This window comes from Choloepus didactylus, chromosome 19 (assembly GCF_015220235.1).
Source record: "Choloepus didactylus isolate mChoDid1 chromosome 19, mChoDid1.pri, whole genome shotgun sequence".
In the NCBI taxonomy this organism is placed as follows: Eukaryota; Metazoa; Chordata; class Mammalia; order Pilosa; family Megalonychidae; genus Choloepus; species Choloepus didactylus.
This window is the reverse complement of record NC_051325.1, coordinates 19,820,388-19,834,740: the sequence shown is the minus strand read 5'-3', so window position 1 is coordinate 19,834,740 and position 14,353 is coordinate 19,820,388. Positions and strand designations below refer to the sequence as shown.

Sequence of the window (14,353 nt, the reverse complement as noted above, 5' to 3'; positions counted from 1 at the left end):
TCCCTATAGCTCACAGTTTATTGTGTTGAAAACCTCCTACCTGCCACTCCTAATTCTATCCCTGGGAAAAATTTCTTTGGGTGGATACTCCCATTCCTTAGGTAAATTATATAAGCATATTTATCTATTAATCCAAGAAATCTGCATAAAATGTGCATTAATATGTATAATATTCAATGAAGAAATTATAGGGCAAGGCAGTAAGCAGATGCCACATGCTAAACAATTTCTTTGGTATTGTCTTCTTTTTAGAGAGGGAAATGGAGTAAAATAAAAAATATTTAAGGCCCATAAAGCTTTAAAAAATTAGCATATATATTATATGTTATTATATAAGAGTTTCACTCAAAAGTAGCATAAATAAGTCTCTATATACCTATACATATCAGTGGAATGATCCTTCAACTGTCTGAGAATGTATGTCTGTGGTATGGGGTTTACCTTATTAAGAATAAGAGGGAAGGAGCAGGGGAGGAAGGCAGGCAGGCAGAAAAGCAGACTGGCTGATGTAAGATCCTTCTTGACAACAAGCTTTATTGCCTTCTCTAAGAAATATTTAGAAAGTCTATGCAATTTTGGCTGTTACACAATCATTGCACATTTTTTCTACTGTGTGTGTATGTTTTATAATGAATGAGGTTTTACTGAATTGGTCTGTTTTAGGTACTTTTGAAATTTTTCTATTATGAATAAATTCCTATCCATATATTTGCATAGAGTTTAGAGACTGTTCATCAAAGAGGAACCACCTTCTTGTCCTGGACAAGCCTTTGGGAATTAGTGATTCTCAGAGCCCTTGAGATGGAAGGAAGTCTAACCTCCCTTCCACTGAAGGGATCTCTTCTACAGCCTGCCTGGTGGAGGCTGGTCCAGGGCCTCTGTTTGACTACTTGCAGTAATATGTAGGCTCAAAACTTTGAGACTTAACTAATTGCATTCCAGGGTGAATCTAATTATTAGAATATGGCCTTCTAATCTGAACTAAAATCCTCTTCCTTGCAACTTCCACCTAATTTCTGTTCTCTGATGGGACATTGTGTGCACCTGTACCTATTTTCCCTTTTACTTGACTATTTTTCAAATACATAAAGACAGGCACCATGTTTCTCTAAACCCCTTTTTTTTGAGACCAAACCACCCACATTTTTCTCAACTCTATTTTTCCTGTGTCATCATTTCAAGATACTTCTCAATCCCTATTCACTCTCCTTTAAATTCACTGCATTTTGGTATGGTAATTGGAATGTAGTATGTAGAACCTAATCCGCTACCAGGTGTGGTCTGGTCAGAGCATTAAATCTGTTAATTCCTGACATCTGAATGCTCTGCTATTGGTACTAATCTTTGTAACTTTTTTTTTTTTTTTGACGGAAAATACAATTAGGCCACGTCTTCCCCATCTTACATGTGGTTAGTTGGGCCTCTAGAGATGTTTTGAACCCTGTTGTATCAAACAATACATTAATTCTCACTTCCACGTTTGTGTGTGCTTATGTCAGAAGAGTTATAATTTGTATTGTCAAAAATCTCTTCCTTTCCCCCTTTCACTATTTTCCTTTCAAAGAAATTTGGGTTCTAAACCCAACTCTGTGATAAGTACTAAATTGAAAATAAAAGCTTTCTTTTAGTTCATTTTTTTTTCTGCTAATTCTTTCCCAAATTAACCTAAAAACCCTTTAATATTCGGGAAAATCACATAGTCATATCAATATATGTTTATAGGGCACTGTTGTGAGCAAGGCACTGTGCCTGGTTCTGTACATGATTCACAGGATTCTAAATCTTTTTGCTATTGCTGTTTTGCTGTGAATTAGCTTTTTTAAAATATAGCTTTTTAAATATGGTCAACCTGTAATAATAATTTTGAAATAAGGGCATCAGAAGTATAGGTTCAGATATGGATTTGGAGTATAGTTAGAAATATACTAATGAAACCATGTTGAATCTTTTACAGACCTTATTTAAGTAGACAGATGCCCAAGAAAGAAGGTGCTGAATGAATGAACATGTTCAAAATATTGTTTAAGGTATATAAACTGGAAAATGGTTTCCAAAGTACAAGTTTACTTGGTGGTTTAAAGATTTCAGGAGGCTATGCAGTGTTTGAATAGCTTAACTGAGAATCTGGTAGTTAACTAATTAAATATAGTGGGCTGGAAAATCTTACATCAAAGAAAAGGGTGGTGATTGTTGTTTCACACCCATCCATTAATTTAATTATCAGATATTTGTTTGGCACCATTTTTGGTTCCAGGCATTGTGCTAAATAAAAAAAAAAAAAGAAGCAAGTAGAGAATCTGTTGACTAGAGATAATCTAAGCCAATCAGAACTGGAAGAGGATGAGTAGAGGGATAAGATGGAAGAGGGTGATGTTAGCTTTGTGCAATTATTCTTTCTCACTCTCTAATTCTTCAAGGTGGAAGAAAGGAAACAGGGTGCTGAGAGAAGGAAGTAAAATCTGCAGAATTAATTCAGGTTTCAGTATCAGGTAGGTAGAAAAAAAAAAGGAGGCAAAGGAAAGTTTTCTAGGTTGAAATACTAACTTAGCCTCCTGGAGAGAAGTACCTTGATGCTGAGTTTTCCTGTGGAGGGAATAAATATTTGGAAAGCACTTTCGGCTTCAGACTGAGATGAATGAGATGAGATATTAGAGCATTCAGTCAGAGCTAGTATTTAAGCAAATGTTTAAAAAATGCTGATAATGGATAATGAACAGTGAATCTTCATAGCTAATTTTTGTTTTAAATTTGCTTCCACACTGCTTTTAAATATTACCTTTGCTTAATGTTCAGGAATTTCAACAAAGTTAATAATTTCAATAAAGTGAGTATCTTTTACTTCAAAGGTATTTAGATACATACACTTGCACACATACATAACACTCATAAGCTCCCCCAAGTTAGTTGCCTATTTGGCCTTTCCGTTTGGAGTGTACCTGAGCAGAGGAGAGGAGAAGGCCGCAGGTTATCCACTAATTGATAATGGACCATAGTTTACTTTTTAAAGGATTGAAAATTAATTAGGATGACTGTCTAGCCTATACATGAAACCACACTTGTATGAGAAACACAATATATTTGCTACAAGTTCCTACCAACACCTTTTTTTTTTTTTTTAATCTTCATTTTATTGAGATATATTCACATACCACGCAGTCATACAAAACAAATCTTACTTTCGATTGTTTACAGTACCATAACATACTGGTACATTCATCACCCAAATCAATCCCTGACACCTTCATTAGCACACACACAAAAATAACAAGAATAATAATTAGAGTGAAAAAGAGCAATTGAAGTGAAAAAGAACACTGGGTACCTTTGTCTGTTTGTTTCCTTCCCCTATTTTTCTACTTATCCATCCATAAACTAGACAAAGTGGAGTGTGGTCCTTATGGCTTTCCCAATCCCTTTGTCACCCCTCATAAGCTACATTTTTATACAACTGTCTTCGAGATTCATGGGTTCTGGGTTGTAGTTTGATAGTTTCAGGTATCCACCACCAGCTACCCCAATTCTTTAGAACCTAAAAAGGGTTGTCTAAAGTGTGCACAAGAGTGCCCACCAGAGTGACCTCTCGGCTCCTTTTGGGATCTCTCTGCCACTGAAGCTTATTTCATTTCCTTTCACATCCCCCTTTTGGTCAAGAAGATGTTCTCCGTCCCACGATGCCAGGTCTACATTCCTTCCCGGGAGTCATATTCTACGTTGCCAGGGAGATTCACTCCCCTGGGTGTCTGATCCCACGTAGGGGGGAGGGCAGTGATTTCACCTTTCAAGTTGGCTTAGCTAGAGAGACAGGGCCACATCTGAGCAACAAAGAGGCATTCGGGAGGAGGCTCTTAGGCACAACCATAGGGAGGCCTAGCCTCTCCTTTGCAGCAACCGTCTTCCCAAGGGTAAAACCTGTGGTAGAGGGCTCAACCCATCAAACCACCAGTCCCCTATGTCTGTGGTCATGTTAGCAACCATGGAGGTGGGGTAGGCCAATACCCCTGCATTCTCCACAGGCTCCTCAAGGGGGCACTACATCTTTTTTTTTCCCTTGTTTTTCTTTTTTTTCTTTATTTTTTTTTTAACTTTCCCTTCTTTTTTAAATCAACTGTATGAAAAAAAAGTTAAAAAGAAAACAAACATACAATAAAAGAACATTTCAAAGAGACCATAACAAGGGAGTAAGAAAAAGACAACTAACCTAAGATAACTGCTTAACTTCCAACATGTTCCTACTTTACCCCAAGAAAGTTACCTAATATAGCAACATTTCTGTGAACTTGCTCCTGCTATATCCATCAGAAATTAACAGACCATAGTCATTCCTGGGCATCCCCAGAACGTTAAATAGCTTATCTGTTCTTCTTGGATTATTGTTCCCCCCTTCCTTAATTGCTCTCTATTGCTAGTTCCCCTGCATTCTACATTATAAACCATTTGTTTTACATTTTTCAAAGTTCACATTAGTGGTAGCATATAATATTTCTCTTTTTGTGCCTGGCTTATTTCGCTCAGCATTATGTCTTCAAGGTTCATCCATGTTGTCATATGTTTCACGGGATCGTTCCTTCTTACTGCCGCGTAGTATTCCATCGTGTGTATATACCACATTTTATTTATCCACTCATCTGTTGAAGGACATTTGGGTTGTTTCCATCTCTTGGCAACTGTGAATAATGCTGCTATGAACATTGGCGTGCAGATATCTGTTCGTGTCACTGCTTTCTGACCTTCCGGGTATATACCGAGAAGTGCAATCGCTGGATCGAATGGTAACTCTATATCTAGTGTTCTAAGGAACTGCCAGACTGACTTCCAGAGTGGCTGAACCATTATACAGTCCCACCAACAATGAATAAGAGTTCCAATTTCTCCACATCCCCTCCAGCATTTGTAGTTTCCTGTTTGTTTAATGGCAGCCATTCTAACCGGTGTTAGATGATATCTCATTGTGGTCTTAATTTGCATCTCTCTAATAGCTAGTGAAGCTGAACATTTTTTCATGTGTTTCTTGGCCATTTGTATTTCCTCTTCAGAGAACTGTCTTTTCATATCTTTTGCCCATTTTATAATTGGGCTGTCTGTACTATTGTCATTGAGTTGTAGGATTTCTTTATATATGCAAGATATCAGTGTTTTGTCAGATACATGGTTTCCATAAATTTTTTCCCATTGAGTTGGCTGCCTCTTTACCTTTTTGAGAAATTCCTTTGAGGTGCAGAAACTTCTAAGCTTGAGGAGTTCACATTTATCTATTTTCTCTTTTGTTGCTTGTGCTTTGGGTGTAAAGTCTAGGAAGTGGCCGCCTAATACAGGGTCTTGAAGATGTTTTCCTACATTATCTTCTAGGAGTTTTATGGTACTTTCTTTTATCTTGAGATCTTTGGTCCATTTTGAGTTAATTTTTGTGTAGGGGGTGAGGTAGGGGTCCTCTTTCATTCTTTGGATATGGATATCCAACTCTCCCAGCCCCATTTGTTGAAAAGACCATTATGACTCAGTTCAGTGACTTTGGGGGCCTTATCAAAGATCAGTCGGCCATAGATCTGAGGGTCTATCTCCGAATTCTCAATTCGATTCCATTGATCTATATGTCTATCTTTGTGCCAGTACCATGCTGTTTTGGCAACTGTGGCTTTATAATAAGCTTCAAAGTCAGGGAGTGTAAGTCCTCCCACTTGGTTTTTCTTTTTTAGAGTGTCTTTAGCAATTCGAGGCATCTTCCCTTTCCAAATAAATTTGATAACTAGCTTTTCCAAGTCTGCAAAGTAGGTTGTTGGAATTTTGATTGGGATTGCATTGAATCTGTAGATGAGTTTGGGTAGAATTGACATCTTAATGACATTTAGTCTTCCTATCCATGAACATGGAATATTTTTCCATCTTTTAAGGTCCCCTTCTATTTCTTTTAGTAGAGTTATGTAGTTTTCTTTGTATAGGTCTTTTACATCTTTGGTTAAGTTTATTCCTAGGTACTTGATTTTTTTAGTTGCTATTGAAAATGGTATCTTTTTCTTGAGTGTCTCTTCAGTTTGTTCATTTCTAGCATATAGAAACATTACTGACTTATGTGCATTAACCTTGTATCCCGCTACTTTGCTAAATTTGTTTATTAGCTCTAGTAGCTGTATCGTTGATTTCTCAGGGTTTTCTAGATATAAGATCATATCATCTGCAAACAATGACAGTTTTACTTCTTCTTTTCCAATTTGGATGCCTTTTATTTCTTTGTCTTGCCGGATTGCCCTGGCTAGCACTTCCAGCACAATGTTGAATAACAGTGGTGACAGCGGGCATCCTTGTCTTGTTCCTGATCTTAGAGGGAAGGCTTTCAGTCTCTCACCATTGAGTACTATGCTGGCTGTGGGTTTTTCATATATGCTCTTTATCATGTTGAGGAAGTTTCCTTCAATTCCTACCTTTTGAAGTGTTTTTATCAAAAATGGATGTTGGATTTTGTCAAATGCTTTTTCAGCATCTATTGAGATGATCAATTGATTTTTCCCGTTTGACTTGTTAATGTGTTGTAATACATTGATTGATTTTCTTATGTTGAACCATCCTTGCATGCCTGGAATGAACCCCACTTGGTCATGGTGTATGATTTTTTTAATGTGTCTTTGGATTCGATTTGCAAGTATTTTGTTGAGGATTTTTGCATCTATATTCATTAAGGAGATTGGCCGGTAGTTTTCCTTTTTTGTAGCATCTTTGCCTGGTTTTGGTATTAGATTGATGTTAGCTTCGTAAAATGAGTTAGGTAGTGTTCCATTTGCTTCAATGTTTTGAAAGAGTTTGAGTAAGATTGGTGTCAGTTCTTTCTGGAAAGTTTGGTAGAATTCCCCTGTGAAGCCATCTGGCCCTGGGCATTTATTTGTGGGAAGATTTTTGATGACTGATTGGATCTCTTTGCTTGTGATGGGTTGGTTGAGGTCTTCTGTTTCTTCTCTGGTCATTCTAGGTTGTTCATATGTTTCCAGGAAATTGTCCATTTCTTCTACATTATCCAGTTTGTTGCCATACAGTTGTTCATAGTATCCTCTTATAATTTTTGTAATTTCTTCAGGATCTGCAGTTATGTCACCTTTTTCATTCATTATTTTGTTTATATGGGTCTTCTCTCTTTTTGATTTTGTCAGTCTAGCTAGGGGCTTGTCAATCTTGTTGATCTTCTCAAAGAACCAACTTTTGGTGATATTTATCCTCTCTATTGTTTTTTTGTTCTCTATGTCATTTATTTCTGCTTTAATCCTTGTTATTTCTTTTCTTGTACTTGGTTTAGGATTGGTTTGCTGTTCATTTTCTAGCTTCTTCAGTTGATCCATTAGTTCTTTGATTTTGGCTCTTTCTTCCTTTTTAATATATGCGTTTAGTGCTATAAATTTCCCCCTTAGCACTGCTTTTGCTGCATCCCATAGGTTTGGTATGTTGTGTTCTCATTTTCATTCGTCTCTATATATTTAGCAATTTCTCTTGCTATTTCTTCTTTAACCCACTGATTGTTTAGGGGTGTGTTGTTTAACCTCCAGGTATTTGTGAATTTTCTAAGTCTCTGATGGTTATTGACTTCTAATTGTATTCCATTGTGGTCAGAGAATGTGCTTTGAATAATTTCAATCTTTTTAAATTTATTGAGGCTTGTTTTATGTCCCAGCATATGATCTATTCTGGAGAAAGTTCCGTGAGCACTAGAAAAGTATGTGTATCCTGGTGATTTGGGATGTAATGTTCTGTATATGTCTGTTAAATCTAATTCATTTATCAGATTGTTTAGGTTTTCAATTTCCTTATTGGTCTTCTGTCTGGTTGATCTATCTATAGGAGAGAGTGATGTGTTGAAGTCTCCCACAATTATTGTGGAAACATCAATTGCTTCCTTTAGTTTTGCCAGTGTTTCTCTCATGTATTTTGTGGCACCTTGATTGGGTGCATAGACATTTACGATTGTTATTTCTTCTTGCTGAATTGCCCCTTTTATTAGTATGTAGTGGCCTTCTTTGTCTCTCAAAACATCCCTGCATTTGAAGTCTATTTTATCTGAGATTAATATTGCTACACCTGCTTTCTTTTGGCTGTAGCTTGCGTGAAATATTTTTTTCCATCCTTTCACTTTCAGTTTCTTTGTGTCCCTGTGTCTAAGATGAGTCTCTTGTATGCAACATATGGTTCATTTTTTTTTGATCCATTCTGCGAATCTATATCTTTTAATTGGGGAGTTTAATCCATTTACATTCAACGTTATAACCGTGAAGGCATTTCTTGAATCAGCCATCTTATCCTTTAGTTTATGTTTGTCATATTTTTCCCCTCTGTCTATTAATATCCTTTATTGTACCCATACCGAATCTCTTTAGTACTGAACCTTTCTCCAAGTCTCTCTGTCCTTTCTTTGTTTCTCTGTCTGTAGGGATCCCTTTAGTATCTCCAGTAGGGCAGGTCTCTTGTTAGCAAATTCTCTCAGCATTTGTTTGTCTGTGAAAAATTTAAGCTCTCCCTCAAATTTGAAGGAGAGCTTTGCTGGATAAAGTATTCTTGGCTGGAAATTTTTCTCACTCAGAATTTTAAATATATCGTGCCCCTGCCTTCTCACCTCCATGGTGGCTGCTGAGTAGTCACTACTTAGTCTTATGCTTTTTCCTTTGTATGTGGTGAATTGAGGTATATAAGAAAATCTAGCCTTACGCAGATATGTAATTCAAAAAGGGAGGAGCATTTTAATAGATTATTCAAATAATTGTGGATATTTTTCTTTGATATTATATCAAAACTTGATGTGGTAATTTATTAAATGTTAATTGCAATGTAGAATCTCAAACCATACCAATAAACTTTCTGTACTGTTACAATGAAATCCATTGGTCTGAATTTCACCTTGAATGGATCTTTTACTTATGTATGATTTTGTAAAATGCATTGTCAGTTTGGAAAGTATTAGTTCACTATGTTATGCAGATCTTCCACATGTTGACATATTTCACTATATAATATTTTAAAAATCATATTCATAATATCAACACCAATCTTATCAGAAAAGTCTTTAAGAGTTGGGAAGTTGTCAAACTTACAGTGATAAATAAAAGTTTTCCAAAATTCTAATGTCTGCTTGAAAGTTCATATTTATATTATTGTCAGCAAATACTGCTGGTAGTTTTCTTTGAAGTTACAGGTTTACTTTATTTTTGAGTAAATGTCTGCCAAATAATCTAGTTTATTTGTTAATTGTTTTTTCAAGTAAAAATGGTTTTCTATGAAAAAAAGTAGTTAAACTTGCAACTCAAAAATTTTCACAAGGTTTTTCTTCAAGAAAAATCATTCTTTTGTAGGCAGAAGTGCTTTATGCATTTCGTCACACAGTATATTGAAAGGCTATGTATTCAAGAGTTGGCATATAATAAAATTAGTAAGTTATACTGCTGTATGAAGTACTCTCTTAAGTGAAACTAGCTCTTTCCTTCCCCCCTCCCTCCCCCTTCCCCTTTCTTTCTTTCTTTCTTTCTTTCTTTCTTTCTTTCTTTCTTTCTTTCAGAGTGCATGAAGGTAAAGAATCCAATGACTATTAGTACTACTAGTTTGGTGTTACTGCCTTGATTCGTGATAAGGCACAAAAAGTTTTGCCCCCTAGAGATTTGAGGATCATACTTTGAGACCCACTTCAGTATAGTATGGCTTAAAATTGATCAGGAAAGGAGTACTTAGATGGTGGTAAAATAATCTTAATGAGTATCTTCTTTTTTGGAAACATGCCCACTACTTCTCCAGGCTTGATTTCATTTGCTAGAAATAAGGTGAAGGGCAAATCTGTGACTAGAATTGCTGGCTTCCCACTTGAGGGCAATGCAGAAAGGTACAGAAGAGTTTTCCCTTGAGAAATGAGAAGAAGATAAAAGGTCTTAAAATTTGGGATTACTGGGTATGCCAAATCTAACATTATCAAGTCCTTAATCAATCTTGGTTTCAGTTATCTATTGATGCACCCCCCCAACCCCACCCCAAATTGTTGCTCAAAAGACAACTGCCATTTATTATCTCAGAATTCTGTGTGATGACTGGGCTCAACTGGGCAGTTTTTTTTCCTCCAAGTGATGGGAGCTGGGGCTGCCTTATTCAAAAGCCAGATTGGACTGGAATGTTTACGGTGGCTCACTCATAGTTGGTGTTTGCTGTTAGCTGGATGCTCAACTGACTAGAGTGCTTCAGTTTTCCTCCATGTGCTTCTCCATGTGGCTGGGATTTCTCACAGCATGGTGGCTGAAATCCAAGAGAAAATTCCTAGCAAAGAACTAGAAGCTGTGGTATCTCAAGGTCCAGTCTCAAGAAGTTATAGCATCACTTTCCCCACATTCTTTTGCTTAAAATGGCAGGGCAAGCCCAGATTCAAGGGAAAGCGAAATAGACTATACCTCTTGTTGGAAGAAAGATTTGGCAGCTATCTGTAATCCAATATACAACCCTTTCTGACATCTTGAGTGCTATGGCCATGTGGGAGTTTAGTATTTGTGATAGGTGTTCATTATACTATTGCAACTTGTGCTTTGCAAATTAAAAGAATTTTAATTGGATGGTTTTGTTTGAATTATTTAAAATTCATTATCATGTTCAATAAGTTTAATGCAAATGAGAACCAAGAGTATTTTATGGCTTTTTATTATCTGCTTTTCCCTTCTGTTTTTAAATCTCTGGCATTATTTATTCATTTTCATTGTTGGTATTCAATTACTTGAGAAAAATTTCCTTCAATGTGATATAAAAAGCATAATATAAATAGAGTATCATGTGCCGCATTATCAGTCTGCTGTTTCTAGAATAAATATTTTTACTTCCTCCCAATGTTTATTCTGCAAGAGTGCCTTGTTTTGCCCTCAAGGTTTATCTATCAATGTAGTTATGAGAAAATACACCAGGGATTAATGCATGTAGTTACTTAATTATAATCTTTGGAAGAAATTAAACCCACAAAACAAATAAAAATTTGATTCTTAATGTGAATATAAAGAAGACTAAGCAAAAAAAATTGTTTTAACTGGCTATAGTTTTCAAATTGCTTTTCACATGTCCCAAACTTAAAGTGCTGATGAAATACCTTTCAAGCTTTTGGTTTTAGTTTCTCCAGGAAAGGTAATATCTTATGCAGGCCCAGGTTAGAAATGCTTACTTGTTATTAAGCACGTATGTAATTTGGGAATTTCGATAGTTACCAAGCATGCTAAAAGCATCATTCTTTCAGCTGCCCTTGGAAGTTGCTTCTGGAAATCTGCTTTGAAATTGCTCTCTGAAAGGCTGTTCATGCTGTATAGAAAATTAAGCTTTTTCTCTATTGCAAAATGGCTAAGTGTCTATAGACTATTAGTAGATGTGTTAGGTTGGACATGCCTGCTGTTATTGATCATGGGTAAGTAATGCACTGTGCTTTCTTAAAAGAACAATCTAGGGAAACCAAAGCTTGATTGACAGCTCAGTGTACTGAAAATATTAATGTTAAGTCTGTCTAAAAATATTTGGTGGAGAGTCATTATAAAGTTGGGAACCCAGCGTACAAAATTTGTCCAGAGCATTGCTGTCAAATCTAATTATTTGCAGTTCCAAAGTATAATTGGTCACTATTACCGTTTGAAACAGCAAATTACCTTACTATGTTATAATGGGTGTCCCCCAGACACTATCTGGCTATTTTAGTCACATCTGAAAACCCAGGATGTGGATTTTAAGTATTCTTGAGGGAAAGCTATGGAATTATGAGGCATCATTTTAAGTGAATTTTTTGCTGGCAAAAAAAAATGAGTTTCCAGATGAGATCAAGCCAGGGTGAAGCTGCCACACCCTCATACCTTATTGACTATAAAGAGGAGCAGCCCTTGTGATTCAGACTTTTCTAAATTGCATAACACTTTATAAATGCCTGTAGCAATCTCAGTGCATTACTTAATTTTTATGAGTGTCCCATATTTCTCAAGATTCTATTTTGGCCTAACTAATTGGTTTCTCTTATCAGTTTTGGTTGCTGGTTCATATTGGAGAGTCCACACTTCAGTTAAGAAACTGAGTTTTCTTGAATATAGCTTTGTGATGTTTCCATGGCAGATTTTGGGAAAGGTCACATCCTATGGAAGACAGGCTAGATTCTTTACTTTGACTTTATATGTGTTATTCTGTCCCTCCTTCATACCAATACCTAAAATATCCTTTACCCTTTCCCTGCCATTTTTTTGGTCCTCAACTCAAGTCCCCATGATGCCCTGCCAAATTACTTCAGCCTTTATTCATCTTTCCCTTCTTTGCATTCGTAATGTAGTCGTGCAATTAGCTCTTCTCTAATACTTTCATTCTTTTATCCATTCATTCATTCATTTACTCTCTTATCCAACAAATATTTATCATGCAAATCAATGTAATTTGCAAGGCACTGTCCTTGTTCCTATTGTGGAATAAAGTCTTTTTTCCAATCTTTATCCTCAAACTGAGGCACATTAAGAAACAGTTATAAAACAAGGCAGTATATGTTAAGTGGTGCCACTGGAATTCATTTTGATTATATCACCAAACATTCTGTATTTCATTTAAAAAAAAAGAGATTACTTTTAATATGATGATTGGGATGAAGACAACTTAGAAAATGGGGATTGAACTGGGAATGGATGGGTAAGATTTTGTCAGGTGAAAGAGATGATGTAGGGACTTCTGATAGAGGGAACTAAGGTAGAAACATGCAAGGGTGGGGAAGGATACATTCAGTTTGGAGGATTTCAGATCAACTCTGAAATACAGTGTGTATATCAAGGAATAATTAGAAAAAATTTTTATTTTCCTAAAAATACATCATCTCCAGCTCAGAAATCTGTCTTTGACTAATTTCTGTAATGCAAATCTTAAATTTCTTTCCTGATTCTCCTTTAGACATTGATTTATTAACTTACGTCACCATCTGGGTCATGACTGTATTCTGATGCATAAAAGATGTTCATAATATTTGCAAATATTGCTACAACAAACTTTTGATTATATGCAATCAGATAACCTTTTTATGGGTTGACTGCAAAAATTATAAAAAAATGTAAATTCCTAGAAATCATCAAAAATAAAACACATTAGAAGGAGTCTGTTATTTAGTTCTCAGTAGTAATCAGTTGAAACCCACATTCTTTTCCAATCTTGCTGAAAAAAAAATCTATTAAAAAGGAACTATATTCAGTTATCTTGTAATGTTCACCTTTGAGTTAATAAGTCATCAATTGGCTCATAGTTCATCCTAATGGAAATTTTTTTGTTTTAGCATGAACAGAAACTGAAGAAAAATATAGAGTAAAAGAACCTGAAGACTTTTTCTCTCCCTCTTTTTCCCTTCTCCAGCACCATATTTTGCAGGAAGATTATATGGCTTTTGGTTATGGATGGCATTATTGACCCACTGTTAGTAGGACTGAGTGGTGATAGATTCTGTAGAGATCACTAACAGTTATATTGTCTCATTCAGCCCCCTCCTCTGCAATGACCAGTGGCATTTGTTGATGGGGTTTAATGATCCCTGTGGCTTCACTACAGGGTCACTTACCTTTTGGCACAAAGCTGACTGCATACTGGGATGGAACTTTGGAAAGTGACCTTCTTATTAGCCTGTCACTGATGTCAGAAATAGGGACAGATTCTATAGCAAAAAAAAGTTAAACACTGTTCTGTACAAATGGAGTTTTCCACACAGGAACAATGTTAAAATGTTTTCCTTTTATATTCACGAGTGTTTGGAGAGTTAATCTACCATGTTTGTAGAATAGGAATATGAACCACAAGGGGGAAAAAAAAACACCTAATTAATTCCAAGAATTTTTAAATTATTTAATATTATAGTAGTTTAAAAATTGTATAATTCTTCTGATGTCTTCTATCAATACTATCATATACTTCTAGGAGAAATCTTTCTATTTTTACCATCTTTGTGCTCTAGCTTATTGTTATTTTCACATACTATTTTCCTTCTTGTAAAATGGGCTGTTTTACATGATCTTTTCCTTTAAAAATAAGCATAAGGAAAAGCTATGATAGTTTTTTGGTGTAATAGCTATTCTCCTCATATCCCCTCTATGATTCTTGAGTTGATATAAGCCAAAGCCCAAAATCCATTATTAGAGTGTTCCCCATGCCAGGTTTTATTACTAATATGTTGTTTATTTTTAATCATCTTTTGAATTATTGACTATTTTATGGTGTCTCCTAACAGCAATTTCTATTTGTTTTATGTACTGCATGGAATAGATTTCATTTTTCTGTCTCACTCCATTGTATGTAATGGCCTAGCTTTGAAATCTTTGCCTGATTTAAGGGGACGTTAATTTGTTTTAACACATTCCCATCTCACATTGCTCAG

At 35.7% G+C, this 14,353-nt stretch overlaps 1 protein-coding gene across 6 annotated transcripts in view; it reads left to right on the top strand.

Moving 5' to 3' along the window:
• Window positions 1-14,353, top strand: part of MACROD2 (mono-ADP ribosylhydrolase 2) — a 2,227,780-nt gene that overhangs the window by 349,150 nt on the left and 1,864,277 nt on the right. The gene's annotated exons all lie outside the window — the stretch shown is intronic.